Source organism: Salvelinus fontinalis, chromosome 4, assembly GCF_029448725.1.
Source record: "Salvelinus fontinalis isolate EN_2023a chromosome 4, ASM2944872v1, whole genome shotgun sequence".
NCBI classification, from domain to species: Eukaryota; Metazoa; Chordata; class Actinopteri; order Salmoniformes; family Salmonidae; genus Salvelinus; species Salvelinus fontinalis.
Window position 1 is genome coordinate 52,177,573 of NC_074668.1, and position 14,876 is coordinate 52,192,448.

Sequence of the window (14,876 nt, forward strand, 5' to 3'; positions counted from 1 at the left end):
AAAAAGGCTTCTGACAAAAAGTTGTGGCAAACCTTTGGCCAATTTGCCCAAAAATTTTGCAAATTCGTTTTGTGGCAAACTGTTGCAGTAAATATGCGGCAACTTGTAAACTTCTGGCAAACAATTCTATGAAACTTGTGGCGAACATTATGTGACGAACAGTATGAATATGCAAATCAAATTAAATTAAAGTTTTTGTTACAATGTGTTAAACAAATCAAATGTATCTACATAAACCAAATCACATAACTTTAAATTAATTTACACTACCGGTGAAAAGTTTTAGCACACCTCCTCATTCAAGGGTTTTTCTTTATTTTTTACTATTTTCTGCAGTGTAGAATAATAGTGAAGACATCAAAACTATGAAATAACACATTGAATCATGTAGTAACCAAAAAAGTGTTAAACAAATCAAAATATATGTTATATTTGAGATTCTTCAAATAGCCACCCTTTGACTTGATGACACTCTTTGAATTCTCTCAACCAGCTTCATGAGGTAGTCACTTGAAATGAATTTAAATTAACAGGTGTGCCTTCTTAAAAGTTAATTTGTGGAATTTCTTTCCTTCTTTATGCATTTGAGCCAATCAGTTATGCTGTGACAAGGTAAGGGTGGTATACAGAAGATAGCCCTATTTGGTAAAAGACCAAGTCCATTTTATAGCAAGAACAGCTCAAATAAGCAAATAGAAACGACAGTCCATCATTACTTTAAGACATGAAGATCAGTCAATATGGAACATTTCAAGAACTTTTTCGCAAAAAACATCAAGTGCTATGAAGAAACTGGCTCTCATCTGGACCGCCACAGGAATGGAAGTCCCAGAGTTACCTCTGCTGCAGAGGATAAGTTCATTAGAGTTACCAGCCTCAGAAATTGCAGCCCAAATAAATGCTTCAAAGAGTTCAAGTAACATATACATCTCTCTATCAACTGTTCAGAGGAGACTATGTGAATTGCTGCAAAGAAACCACTACTAAAGGACACCAATAAGAAGAAGAGACTTGCTTGGGCGAGCAATGGACAGTAGACCGGTGGAAATTTGTCCTTTGGTTTGGAGTCCAAATTGGAGATTTTTGGTTTAGAATTCAAGGCACACTTAACCATCATGGCTACCAGAGCATTCTGCAGCGATTCGCCATCCCATCTGGTTTGGGCTTAGTGGGACTATCATTTGTCTTCATCAGGACAATGACCCAACACACCTCCAGGCTGTGTAAGGGCTATTTTACCAAGAAGGGAAGTGATGGAGTGCTGCATCAGATGACCTGGCCTCCACAATCCCCCGACATCAACCAAATTGAGATGGTTTGGGACGAGTCGGGCCGCAGAGTGAAGGAAAAGCAGCCAACAAGTGCTCAGCATATATGGGAACTCCTTCAAGACTGTTGGAAAAGCATTCCAGTTGAAGCTGGTTGAGAGAATGCCAAGAGTTTGCAAATCTGTCATCAAGGAAAAGGGTGGCTATTTGAAGAATCTCAAATATAAAATACATTTAGATTTTTTTAACACTTTTTTGGTTTCTAACTGATTCCATGTGTGTTATTTCATAGTTTTGATGTTATTCTACAAAGTAGAAAAGAGTAAAATAAAGACAAATCCTTGAATGAGTAGGTGTTCTAAAACTTTTGACCGGTTGTGTACTTCACATAGAGAAGAAAATTAAACATACCAAATGTAGTAACTAAACAACATATATTCAATGTCTTTAAACAACAATGAACAGTGCCAACAATGCCACAGTGCTGGGAGCTAACCAGCCATGTTCAATGTTAGCTAGCTAACATTAGGCTCTAACTAGAACAGCACACAGCTCTGGGAAACAAATAATAATGTCAGCTAGGGAGCCAGCCAGCTAACGTTAGCTAGCTAACTAACAGTACACTTTAGCTTGAAATGAAACCACTTTCTGTCAAAATTAGAAAACGTGTAATATCTGAAAATGTACTGTAGCTAGCTAACGCTAGACTATCTTACCTGTATACATCCTCGTGCTAGCTAACGCTAGACTATCTTACCTGTATACATCATCGACACGTATGCCTGTCAGGAATGCCATACCACAGTTGCCCTTAGTTTGAAGATGTAATCCAGAGACAGGTGTTTTCTCCATTTCTTTAGCTATCGCTTTAATACTTGATCCTCCAGAAAGTGGAGAGCAACACTTATGCAACTCCACTACACAATACATTTTTCAAAAAACGCGTTCGACAGGATTACCAACACAGACTGACGAGCTTCTATGGCAGACCAATCCGAACTCCTCTCTCGGCATGTCCAGCCCACTCATTATCTCAGCCAATCATGGCTAGTGGGGAAGGTTGCTGACTTTTTCTGTGGCTTAACAAACAAGGCTCATAATGTAACAATTGTATTCATATTTACAGATGGCATACAAGTTTGTTATTAAGGCACATGAAAGTTCACATACTCGAGAAGGCATTTCTTCCTAAAAACATATTTTTATGTTCAAATGGCTCTCCTGTGAAGTTGTTACTTGTGACATATGCCTAGTTTCCTGAATCGGGTCACATATTATATCAGGTTTGGCTGGTAACTCCTTAAGAAACTGTTTGAACTCTTGCCCATTAGCCATCAAACTTCTGGCATTCCATTGAAGGATTAACACCATAATGCAAATTAACCAATACATGATTCCTGGCTGGACTGATTCTCAATCTTATTGAGGTCATCCTGTACATTTCCCCATGTCAGTCCTGTGATCCTAAGATACCTCACTGCCTGCTGCACTATGATCTTTATCTTCTTAGTCCTTGATTGAAATGTTTCTGTGCAATTGATTGCTGCTGTCACAAATATAATAACCTTCCTCAAGTCTCCTACCAATCTTGTGTTCTCCACCATTCTGCTCCCTCCATCATGCCCTGCATCTCAATCTGCCCTGGAATTCCTGCTCTTCTAGGTGCCCTGATTGTTTCTGCGTGAACTACCTTCACTGCTTCTGTCTTCAAGATGTTACACTCACTCCTTACCTGTTGCACTTCCACCTGCCTTTTCATCTCTGAACAACCCCCATGCGTTACACTATGGGCGCCCCCACAGTTACAGCACTTTAACTGGACCCGATCTCCACATTCCCCATATGCATGTTCTCCCCCACACTTTGCACATCTCCTTTTGCCTTTACACACTGCCGCTACATGTCCAAACCTTTGACAGTTATAGCAACGCAACGGCTTCGGAACATATGCTTGCACATAGTAACTCATATACCCAATCCTAACTTTTTCTGGCAATACCAGACCCTCAAAGCTTAGTAGCACTCACAAGCTATCCACCTTCTTCCCAACTCGTGTCATCGGGAGCCTCTTTGCCTCAATAAGAGAGCCTCACTTCAAGTGGTCCTTTATTTCCTTAATGTTAACAATTTCTGGAACTCCTGTAATAACTCTCTTCACCTACTTCCATCCAGTTTCATCCGACATGCTACTATCAAACACACGTTTACATACCTGCTTTAGTTTGACCGCCTTCTCATACTGTTTAACATTGAAACCCACCACCACCAAACTTCCATTACAAAGAACTTTAGCAGACACAACCTTTCCTACTTTACTCTCCAACTCCCTAGCCAACACGATCAGACTCACCGCCGTGACTCCACCTTAATCCTTAAATTTCACCAACACCTTGAACTCCACTTCTCTCAGTACAACACTGCGACCCGAACCTCCCTCGTCACTACTCTCCCCTGACAAGACCTGCAAAGGCTCCTCAGGCTTCCTCTTCTTCTTAACCTTTACTCTTACAATACCTCCACATTTTTCCACTCCACCACTTCACTCCATCCCATCCACCTCAACTCCTAACCCCCCTACCTTTCTATCCATCTCTGCTCCAGTCACAGCCCAGTGTTGCTCAACCACCTCCACCCAATTCTCATGTGTGGACAAGATCAGTCAAATGCTAGCGCATTACGACCGTCGTTGCTCCTAAACCATGTGCTGGTCACCAGCCTGCGTCTAGTCAGCAACAATACAAAAGTACTTCAGGTTCTTCTTCAATCCGCATGAACAGCGTCTCCTCAGCAACACTAAAAAGGTACTTCAAAATGAAAGTCCCCCACGTAATAGTAGAAAAGTGTCAATAACCATTCATGAGATATGAAAAATAATTGTCTAAATATTAATAATGATTCATATTAGTTCATATTTATGTGATATTTGCATTAAATGTGGGTTTTAAAACATGTTCCAAGGTCAAATAAATGCCCCCAATGTGGAGGTATACATATTGGCTTAGAGCAATAAATATTCTGCGTGCAGCAGTAATAGTATTGTAGGGAATACTCAGTAAGTTCTGTAGAATGTATATATGGTGTCATTTCATGGGGCTCTCAATAATACGGAGTGTTGCTGGCCTTTTACTCTACCCATTCCATTGGCGGCCAAATCCCAGCAAGGCAACTACACTCAAAAGCCTAAGTTTCTTAGATTTTTTTTCCAGACCTCAAAGGCATCCCTTGATGTGGTTTAAGCATTGATGTGAACACAGACCATTTTTAAAAATGTTTGCATAAATTGACGTACCCAAATCGAACTGCCAGTAGCTCAGGACCTGAAGCAAGGATATGCATATTCTTGATACCATTTGAAAGGAAACACTTTGAAGTTTGTGGAAATGTGAAATTAATGTAGGAGAATATAATAGATTAGATCTGTTAACTTCTCTAGGGTAGGGGGCAGCATTTTCACGTTTGGATGAAAAGCATACCCAAATTCAACTGCCAGTTACTCATCCCCAGGAGATAAGATATGCATATTATTAGCATATTAGATTTGGAAAGAAAACACTCTGAAGTTTCTAAACCTGTTTGAATCATGTCTGTGAGTATAACAGAACTTATTTAGCAGGCAAAACCAAGAGGACAAACCATTCAGACTTTTTTGTTTGAGGTCACTGTCTTTTCAATGCCTTTTCATTGGGAAACCAGATTTCTAAGCAAATTGCTTGCAGTTCCTACCGCTTCCACTAGATGTCAACAGTCATGAGAAATAGGTTGAGGTTATTCCTTTGTGTAATGAAGAAATACAGCCATCTTGAAGTCAAGGCACTCCAGGTGTCCTGTACATACGCTTCAATCAAACAGAAGGCATGCAACATTTCGTTTTAGTCCTGTATTGAACACAGATCATCCCGTCTTCATTTTTAGAGATTATTAACGTTAAAAAATACCTAAAGTTATATTACAAAAGTAGTTTGACATTTTTTGGCAAAGTTTACAGGTAACCTTTGATATATTTTGTCGCCATGTTTGAGCAAGTTGGAACCGGTGTTTTTCTGGATCAGACGCTCCAAATAAATTGACATTTTGGAAGTATATCGACGGAATTAATCAAACAAAAGGACCATTTGTGATGTTTATGGGACATATTGGAGTGCCAACAACAGAAGCTCGTCAAAGGTAAGGCATGAATTATATTTTTATTTCTACGTTTTGTGTCGCGCCTACTGGGTTGAAATGTTTTCTCTCTTTTGTTTACTATAAGTGCTATGCTCAGATAATAGCATCGTATGCTTTCGCCGAAAAGCCTATTTGAAATCTGACATGTTGGCTGGATTCACAACGAGTGTATCTTTAATTTGGTATCTTATATGTGTGATTTAATGATCGTTTTTTTAAATTTGGCGCTCTACATTTTCCCTGGCTATTGGCCAAGTGGGACGCAAGCGTCCCACATAACCCAGAGAGGTTAACCTGTTGAGGATGGGGGCGCTGTTGTCACTATTTATGCTACTCGTGTAATTTTTGAAACGGCTTCCCACAAAATTCTTGATCGTACAATATGCATATTATTATTATTATTGGATAGAAAACAGTCTATAGTTTCTATAGGAGTTGAAATTTTGTCTCTAAGTGGAACAGAACCCATTCTACAGCAATTTCCCTGACATGGAGTCAGATTTCAGAAATGTTGGCCCCTGATCTGGAGTCAGTTAAAAGGCCGCAGTTATTGCTATGAGTATACGGACACTGCTTACGTCTTCCCCTGGATGCCTTTACGTGATGACGATTTGAATGGGGTCGATTGCGCGTTCACAGGCACTACAAATTAAAAAACCCTGTAGCTAGGAACTCTTTTCTTGCTGCGTAATGCGCCTGGAGGACATCGACCCGCACTTGTTCCAAGCATTAGTGGAGGGAGTAATATTACTCTGGTCATGTTTCTACTCGTTATGGGAGTTAAAAACATCATAAGGTAGTTAATTTAAAGCGTTTTATAGCAATTTATATCCGTTTAGTGCGATTTTGGGACATTTATTTCTGAAACGCTGTGAATTGCTGGGCACGCTTCCAGTTCATCCCGAACGCAGTTGGCATTTCCACATGGCAAGAGGACAGCTTTCCACCAAAAGACGATTAGAACCAAGAAAGGATCCTTTGCCCAAGATACTGATGGAAGAACAGCTCAAAGTAGGACATTGTTATTATGATAAATCGTGTTTCTGTCGAAAAATGTTAGTGGCTTAGGACGCCATGTTTTTTGACGTAGCTTCGCTTGGCGCAAACTGTATTGAAAAGTAAGGATAATTTAAAAAATGTAATTCCGCGATTGTATTAAGAATTAAATTGTCTATCAATCCCTGTCCACCCTATATTTTTTAGTCACGTTTATGAGTATTTATGTATAAGAGTAGATCACTGTCTAATATGGCGCACGGACATTTTCTCACCAGCTGGGCTACATTTCACATTGTCTAACCATGATTTTGGTGGCTAAATATAAACATTTTCGATCAAACTCTATATGGATTGTGTAATATGATGTTACAGGAGTGTCATCTGAAGAATTCTGAGAAGGTTAGTGAAAAAATTAATATATTTTGGCGATGTTGACGTTATCGCTCACTTTGGCTAGAATCAATGCTGGGCTGCTATGTGCTATGTGCTATGCTAATATAACGATTTATTGTGTTTTCGCTGTAAGACACTTAGAAAATCTGAAATATTGTCTGTATTCACAGGATCTGTGTCTTTCGATTAGTGTATGCTGTGTATTTTTACGAAATGTTTGATGATTAGTAAGTAGGTAAACACGTTGCTCTATGTAGTTTTTCTAGTCCATTTGTGACGGTGGGTGCAATTGTAACCTATGCCATCTACCTGAAATATGCACTTTTTTCTAACAAAACCTATCCCATACCATAAATATGTTATCAGACTGTCATCTGATGAGTTTTTTTCTTGGTTAGGTGCTATAAATATCTTAGTTTAGCCGAATTGGTGATAGCTACTGGTGTTGGTGGACAAATAAAAGATGGTGGATTATGCTAATGTGTTTTTAGGTAATAGATGTACATCTTTACATATTGTGTCTTCCCTGTAAAACATTTAAAAAATCGGACATGTTGGCTGGATTCACAAGATCTGTGTCTTTCATTAGCTGTATTGGACTTTAATGTGTGAAAGTTAAATATTTAAAAAAAATATTTTTTTTGAATTTCGCGGCACTGGTTTTTCAGTGGGGGTGGGGGGGGAGTGCCGCTAGCGGCACCCTCATCCTAGACAGGTTAACAGGAGGCCTGGGGGAAAAAATATAGAGAGAGACGTTGAAAAAAGAGAGAGGAGACACGTTAGCGGTGTTGGTGAAGAAAAACTAGAGAAGAAAGACATACCTAGTAGTTTTGAAGGGAAATCCTGATTTTATTTTTATAAGAGAACATTATTATTTTGTTAAGAAATACCTATTGTAGACTGAAGCTGTCTTCGCATTGTGGAGACATTCGACACCCTCAAGGTTAGCCTAGCATCGTGTGAGGGCTGGAGAGAATTGCTTGAGGATGATCGATGAGTTCAGGTTTCCATGCGATGTCTGTTGCTGCTACGGAGTACTGGTGTAAGGTACTGGGTGTCGGAGTGTGAAGTCAGGCGCAGGAAAACAGAGAGTTCGATAGAATGTTCTTTTAATGCAACACGATGAACCTCGGCCACCCCACTCAACACTGGGTGCTCAAAATAAACTGCCCCAGACACGGGGAACGAAAACAGTCCAGCACTAAATATACGAACATACACAAACACGTCTGTCTGTAACAAACCACCAGGCTTACAATAAACAATCCCGCACAAAGAAACGGGCGGGCTAGCTGACTAATAAAGCCCAACTAATTACAGACACAAAACAGGTGTAACCAATAAACACATAAGGAGGGGGAGAAAAGAATCAGTGGCAGCTAATAGGCCGGTGACGACGACCGCCGAGCGCCACCCGAACGGGAAGGGGAGCCTGCCTCGGTCGGAGTCGTGACAACTGGCTGCATTGATAGCTGTGTTTGCTGTGGATTTTGTGAGGACACCTGCACAGAACTGCTATATGTTACGTAGGAAATATCTACGAGTAGTGAGTAACCACCAATGTGTGGTACTTTGAGACTTTCTGTATTTTCCGTAATTTTTTTGAGCTCCAACGCGCACCAATGGTTTACGCAAGCTTGCAAGTAATTTGGACATGGGTTGTGCACGACTCATGGGTTTATTATTTGTATTTATTTTGATGTGGTACAGATCTTGAACCTTATGTCTGTTGCATTGGTGGAATCATTTATTATTTCAGTTTAATTTAATGCATGGGGAAAGTATATCTTTATAATAATTACAAAATCTATAATCATTTTATCTGAATTCAATACCCTAGTTTGTCATCTCCCTAGCGAGTTTACAATAGGGATTCTTATTGGAGATGTACTTCTCACCTAATATCCCATGCTGTTCAGATATTCTAAGTAAGGGAATACCCCCCTGAAATAGACAAAAATGAATGGGAACTTATTGGCACCGTACGAAACATATACACGATGTACAACACCACTCAAATGGACGTCGTTTCATTCAAAACTTATTGCAAATGCCATATGGCAAATGCCAAGTGTCACACAGCAAAAATCCAATAGATAGCGAGCTCACTCCACGGTAAATTTTCATATTGCAAATGCACATCTAGTCAAGACCCAAGGGTCAAATTTGGAAAATTTGAAAAAAAAATTCTAAAACTTATCACCCCCTTAAAGTGCTTTCTGGACCGTTTTTCGAAATTCTTTCGATTTCTTTTGTTGTCAATTATGCATGTATAAGAACTGTATGAACATACTTTTGTCATATTTTATTGTAATATTTTCTTTACTTGTTCATAAGGCATATGTTTTGTCCATTTGCAATATTGATTTCATAGGAAGTCAAAAGTCGAATTCAAAAGTCAGTGAACCATTGCCAAATGCCATAAGAAATGTCCAAATGCAATATGAAAGTATTGATAGTGCCAAATCAGGGTGTTATGTCCATTTTCCATGTATGATCATAGGAAGTCGGTTTCCAAACCCAAAAGTCAGTGAACAATGTCCAAATGGGATGTTTTGTCCATTTGCAATATGATTTCATAGGAAGTCAAAAGTCGAATTCAAAGTCAGTGAACCATTGCCAAATGCCATAAGAAATGTCCAAATGCAATATGAAAGTATTGATAGTGCCAAATCAGGGTGTTATGTCCATTTGCCGAGGAGGTTAAAAACAGACCCTCCATCCTCTGCTAGTTTGCTACCGATGGCCTGGCTAGCTGTCTGAATCGTCGTTACCCCCCCAACCTCACTACTCACTGGACCCTTATGATCACTCGACTAAGCATGCCTCTCCTTAACACCCCAGCCATCCTACAATCTAAGCTTCATGCTCTCAATCTCACACAAATTTTTAATGAACCTACCAGGTACCACCCCAAAGCCGTAAACACGGGCACCCTCATAGATATCATCTTAACCAACTTGCCCTCTAAATACATCTCTGCTGTTTTCAACCAAGATCTCAGCGATCACTGCCTCATTGCCTGCAATCGTAATGGGTCAGCGGTCAAACGACCTCCACTCATCACTGTCAAATGCTCCCTGAAACACTTCAGCGAACAGGCCTTTCTAATCGACCTGGCCGGTGTATCCTGGAAGGATATTGATCTCATCCCGTTAGTAGAAGATGCCTGGTTATTCTTTTTAAATGCCTTCCTCACCATCTTAAATAAGCATGCCCCATTCAAGAAATTTAGAACCAGGAACAGATATAGCCTTTGGTTCTCTCCAGACCCGACTGCCCTTAACCAACACAAAAACATCCTATGGCGCTCTGCATTAGCATCGAACAGCCCCCGTGATATGCAACTTTTCAGGGAAGCTAGAAACCAATATAAACAGGCAGTTAGAATAGCCAAGGCTAGCTTTTTCAAGCAGAAATTTGCTTCCTGCAACGCAAACTCAAAAAGGTTCTGGGACACTGTAAAGTCCATGGAGAATAAGAACACCTCCTCCCAGCTGCCCACTGCACTGAAGAAAGGAAACACTGTCACCATCGATAAATCCACTATATTTGAGAATTTCAATAAGCATTTTTCTACGGCTGGCCATGCTTTCCACCTGGCTACCCCTACCCTGGTCAACAGCACTGCACCCCCCACAGCAACTCGCCCAAGCCTTCCCCATTTCTCCTTCTCCAAAATCTGGACCCCTACAAATCAGCCGGGCTAGACAATCTGGACTCGTTCTTTCTAAAATGATCTGCTGAAATTGTTGCAACCCCTATTACTAGCCTGTTCAACCTCTCTTTTGTGTCGTCTGAGATTCCCAAACATTGGAAAGCAGCTGCGGTCCTCCCCCTCTTCAAAGGGGGGGACACTCTTGACCCAACCTGCTACAGACCTATATCTATCCTACCCTGCCTTACTAAGGTCTTCGAAGCCAAGTCAACAAACAGATTACTGACCATTTCGAATCCCACCATACCTTCTCCGCTATGCAATCTGGTTTCAGAGCTGGTCATGGGTGCACCTCAGCCACGCTCAAGGTCCTAAACGATATCTTAACCGCCATCGATAAGAAACAATACTGTGCAGCCGTATTCATTGACCTGGCCAAGGCTTCGACTCTGTCAATCACCACATCCTCATCGGAAGAATCGATAGCCTTGGTTTCTCAAAGGATTGCCTCGCCTGGTTCACCAACTACTTCTCTGATAGAGTTCAGTGTGTCAAATCGGAGGGCCTGTTGTCCGGGCCTCTGGCAGTCTCTATGGGGGTGCCACAGGGTTCAATTCTTGGACCGACTCTCTTCTCTGTATACATCAATGATGTATCGCTCTTGCTGCTGATGAGTCTCTGATCCACCTCTACGCAGACGACACCATTCTGTATACTTCTGGCCCTTCTTTGGACACTGTGTTAACCTGTCTAGGATCAGCGTGCCGCTAGCGGCACTCCCCCCCCCCCCCCACTGAAAAACCAGTGCCGCGAAATTCAAAAAAAATATTTTTTTAAAATATTTAACTTTCACACATTAAAGTCCAATACAGCTAATGAAAGACACAGATCTTATGAATCCAGTCAACATTTCCGATTTTTAAAATGTTTTACAGGGAAGACACAATATGTAAAGATGTACATCTATTACCTAAAAACACATTAGCATATTCCACCATCTTTTATTTGTCCACCAACACCAGTAGCCATCACCAATTCGGCTAAACTAAGATATTTATAGCCCCTAACCAACAAAAAAACTCATTAGATGACAGTCTGATAACATATTTATGGTATGGGATAGGTTTTGTTAGAAAAAAGTGCATATTTCAGGTAGATGGCATAGTTTACAATTGCACCCACCATCACAAATGGACTAGAATAATTACAATGAGCAACGTGTTTACCTAACTACTAATCATCAAACATTTCGTAAAAATACACAGCATACACGAATCGAAAGACACAGATCCTGTGAATACAGACAATATTTCAGATTTTCTAAGTGTCTTACAGCGAAAACACAATAAATCGTTATATTAGCTTAGCACATAGCAATTAGCAGCCCAGCATTGATTCTAGCCAAAGTGAGCGATAAAAGTCAACATCGCCAAAAGATATTAATTTTTTCACTAACCTTCTCAGAATTCTTCCGATGACACTCCTGTAACATCACATTACAACATGCATATACAGTTTGATCGAAAATGTTTATATTTAGCCACCAAAATCATGGTTAGACAATGTGAAATGTAGACAAGCTGGTAAAGAAAACGTCCTTGCGCCACTTAGACAGTGATCTACTCTTATACATAAATACTCATAAACGTGACTAAAAAATATAGGGTGGACAGGGATTGATAGACAATTTAATTCTTAATACAATTGCGTTATTACATTTTTTAATTTATCCTTACTTTTCAATACAGTTTGCGCCAAGCGAAGCTACGTCAAAAAACATGGCGTCCTAAGCCACTAAAATGTTTCGACAGAAACACGATTTATCATAATAAAAATGTCCTACCTTGAGCTGTTCTTCCATCAGTATCTTGGGCAAAGGATCCTTTCTTGGGAGAAATCGTCTTTTGGTGGAAAGCTGTCCTCTTGCCATGTGGAAATGTCAACTACGTTCGGGATGAACTGAAAAGCGTGACCAACTTTTCACATCGTTGCAAAAATAAATGTCCCAAAATCGCACTAAACGGATATAAATTGCTATAAAACGCTTTAAATTAACTACTTTGTGATGTTTGTAACTCCTATAACGAGTGAAAAGATGACCGGAGAAATATAACAGGCTAAACTAATGCTTGGAACAGGAGAGGGTCGGTGTCTTCCACGCGCGTTACGCAGCAAGAAAAGACTTGCTAGCTAAAGGTTTTTTTCATTTGTAGGGCCTGTGAACGAGCAATCGAGCCCGTTGGAATCGTCATCACGTAAAGGCATCCAGGGGAAGACGTAAGAAGTGTCCGTATAGTCATAGCAACGACAGTGCCCGTTTAAATGACTTCAGAAAAGTGGCCAACGTTTCTCAAATCTGACTCCATGTCAGGGAAATTGCTGTAGAATGGGCTCTGTTCCACTTAGAGACAAAATTTCAACTCCTATAGAAACTATAGACTGTTTTCTATCCAATAATAATAATAATATGCATATTGTACGATCAAGGATTTTGTGGGAAGCCGTTTAAAAAATTAGCCACATTAGCATAAATAGTCTAAACAGCGCCCCCATCCCCAACAGGTTAACGGATTCGTCTGAACACGCCGCAACTGGATCTGTAACTTTTTTGGGAAAAAACTAAATGAATTGATCATCACCAATTGTACATTGTACGATTTCTCTTAACCTTTCTAGGGTATGTGGGACCGTAATGTCTCACCTCGTCAACAGCCAGTGAAACAACAGAAATCCCATAATTAAAATTCCTCAAACATACAAGTATTTTACACCATTTTAAAGATACACTTGTTGTTAATCCAGCTACAGTGTCCGATTTCAAAAAGGCTTTACGACGAAAGCACACCAAACGATTATGTTAGGTCAGAGCCAAGTCACAGAAAAACACAGCCATTTTTCCAGTCAAAGAGAGGAGTCACAAAAAGCAGAAATAGAGATAAAATGTACCACTAACCTTTGATGATTGTCATCAGATGACACTCATAGGACTTCATGTTACACAATACATGTATGTTTTGTTCTGTAAAGTTCATATTTATATCCTAAAATCTGATTTTACTTTGGCGCGTTATGTTCAGTAGTTCCAAAACATCCAGTGATTTTGCAGAGAGCCACATCAATTTATAGAAATACTCATTATAAATGTTGATCAAAATACATGTGTTATGCATGGAACTTTAGATAAACTTCTCCTTAATGCAACCGTTGTGTCAGATTTAAAAAAACTTAATGGAAAAAGCACACCATGCAATAATCTGAGTACAGCGCTCAGAGACCAACACAAACCAAACAGATATCCGCCATGTTGTGGAGTCAACAGATGTCAGAATAGCATTATAAATATTCACTTACCTTTGTAGATCTTCATCAGAATGCACTCCCAGGAATCCCAGTTCCACAATAAATGTTTGTTTTGTTCTATGAAGTCCATCATTTATTTCCAAATACCTCCTTTTTGTTAGCGCGTTTAGCCCAGTAATCAAAATTTATGACGCTAGGTGTAGACGAAAAGTCAAAAAGTTCCGTTACAGTCTGTAGAAACATGTCAAACGATGTATAGAATCAATTTTTAGGATGTTTTTAACATACATCTTCAATAATGTTCCAACCGGAGAATTCCTTTGTCTTCAGAAATGCAATGGAACGCAAGCTAACTCTCTCACATGAACGCGCATGGTCAGCTCGTGGCACTCTGGGAGAGACCTTACTCAATCCCCTCTCATTCGCCCCCACTTCACAGTAGAAGCATCAAACAAGGTTATAAAGACTGTTAACATCTATTGGAAGCCGTAGGACATGCAATATGACATCATTTCCACTGTATTTTGGATAAGCAAAGAGTTGAAAAACTACAAACCTCAGATTTCCTACTTCCTGGTTAGATTTTTTCTCAGGTTTTTGCCTGCCATTTGAGTTTTGTTATACTCACAGACATCATTCAAACAGTTTTATAAACTTCAGAGTGTTTCTATCCAAATCCACTAATAGAATGCATATCCTAGCATCTGGGCCTGAGTAGCAGGCAGTTTACTCTGGGCATGCTTTTCATCTGGACGTGAAAATACTGCCCCCTACCCAAGAGAGGTTAAATTACGATATATAAATGGCAGGTTCTTTTTTTCCTGACACAGCAGGTTAATTTACTTTGACGTGAAGTAGTTAAATTAGCGCTCTATTTTCGTTTTTGACCTTTAATCCCAAAGAGACCTCGCATTTGGAAATCTCACTTCCGGATAGGAAATGGGCTGCAGAAAGAGTTCTGGTTCACTTAGAGAAATAATTCAAACGGTTTAAGAAACTAGAGAGTGTTTTCTATCCAACAGAAATGATAATATGCATATTATACGAGCAAGAATTGAGTAGGAGGCCATTTGAAATGGCCACCTATTTTCAGG

General features: G+C 39.9%; 1 protein-coding gene across 2 annotated transcripts in view; it reads right to left on the reverse strand.

Annotated features, from left to right (window-relative positions):
• LOC129853983 (uncharacterized) overlaps positions 1-14,876 on the reverse strand; it is a 65,628-nt gene that overhangs the window by 5,028 nt on the left and 45,724 nt on the right. The gene's annotated exons all lie outside the window — the stretch shown is intronic.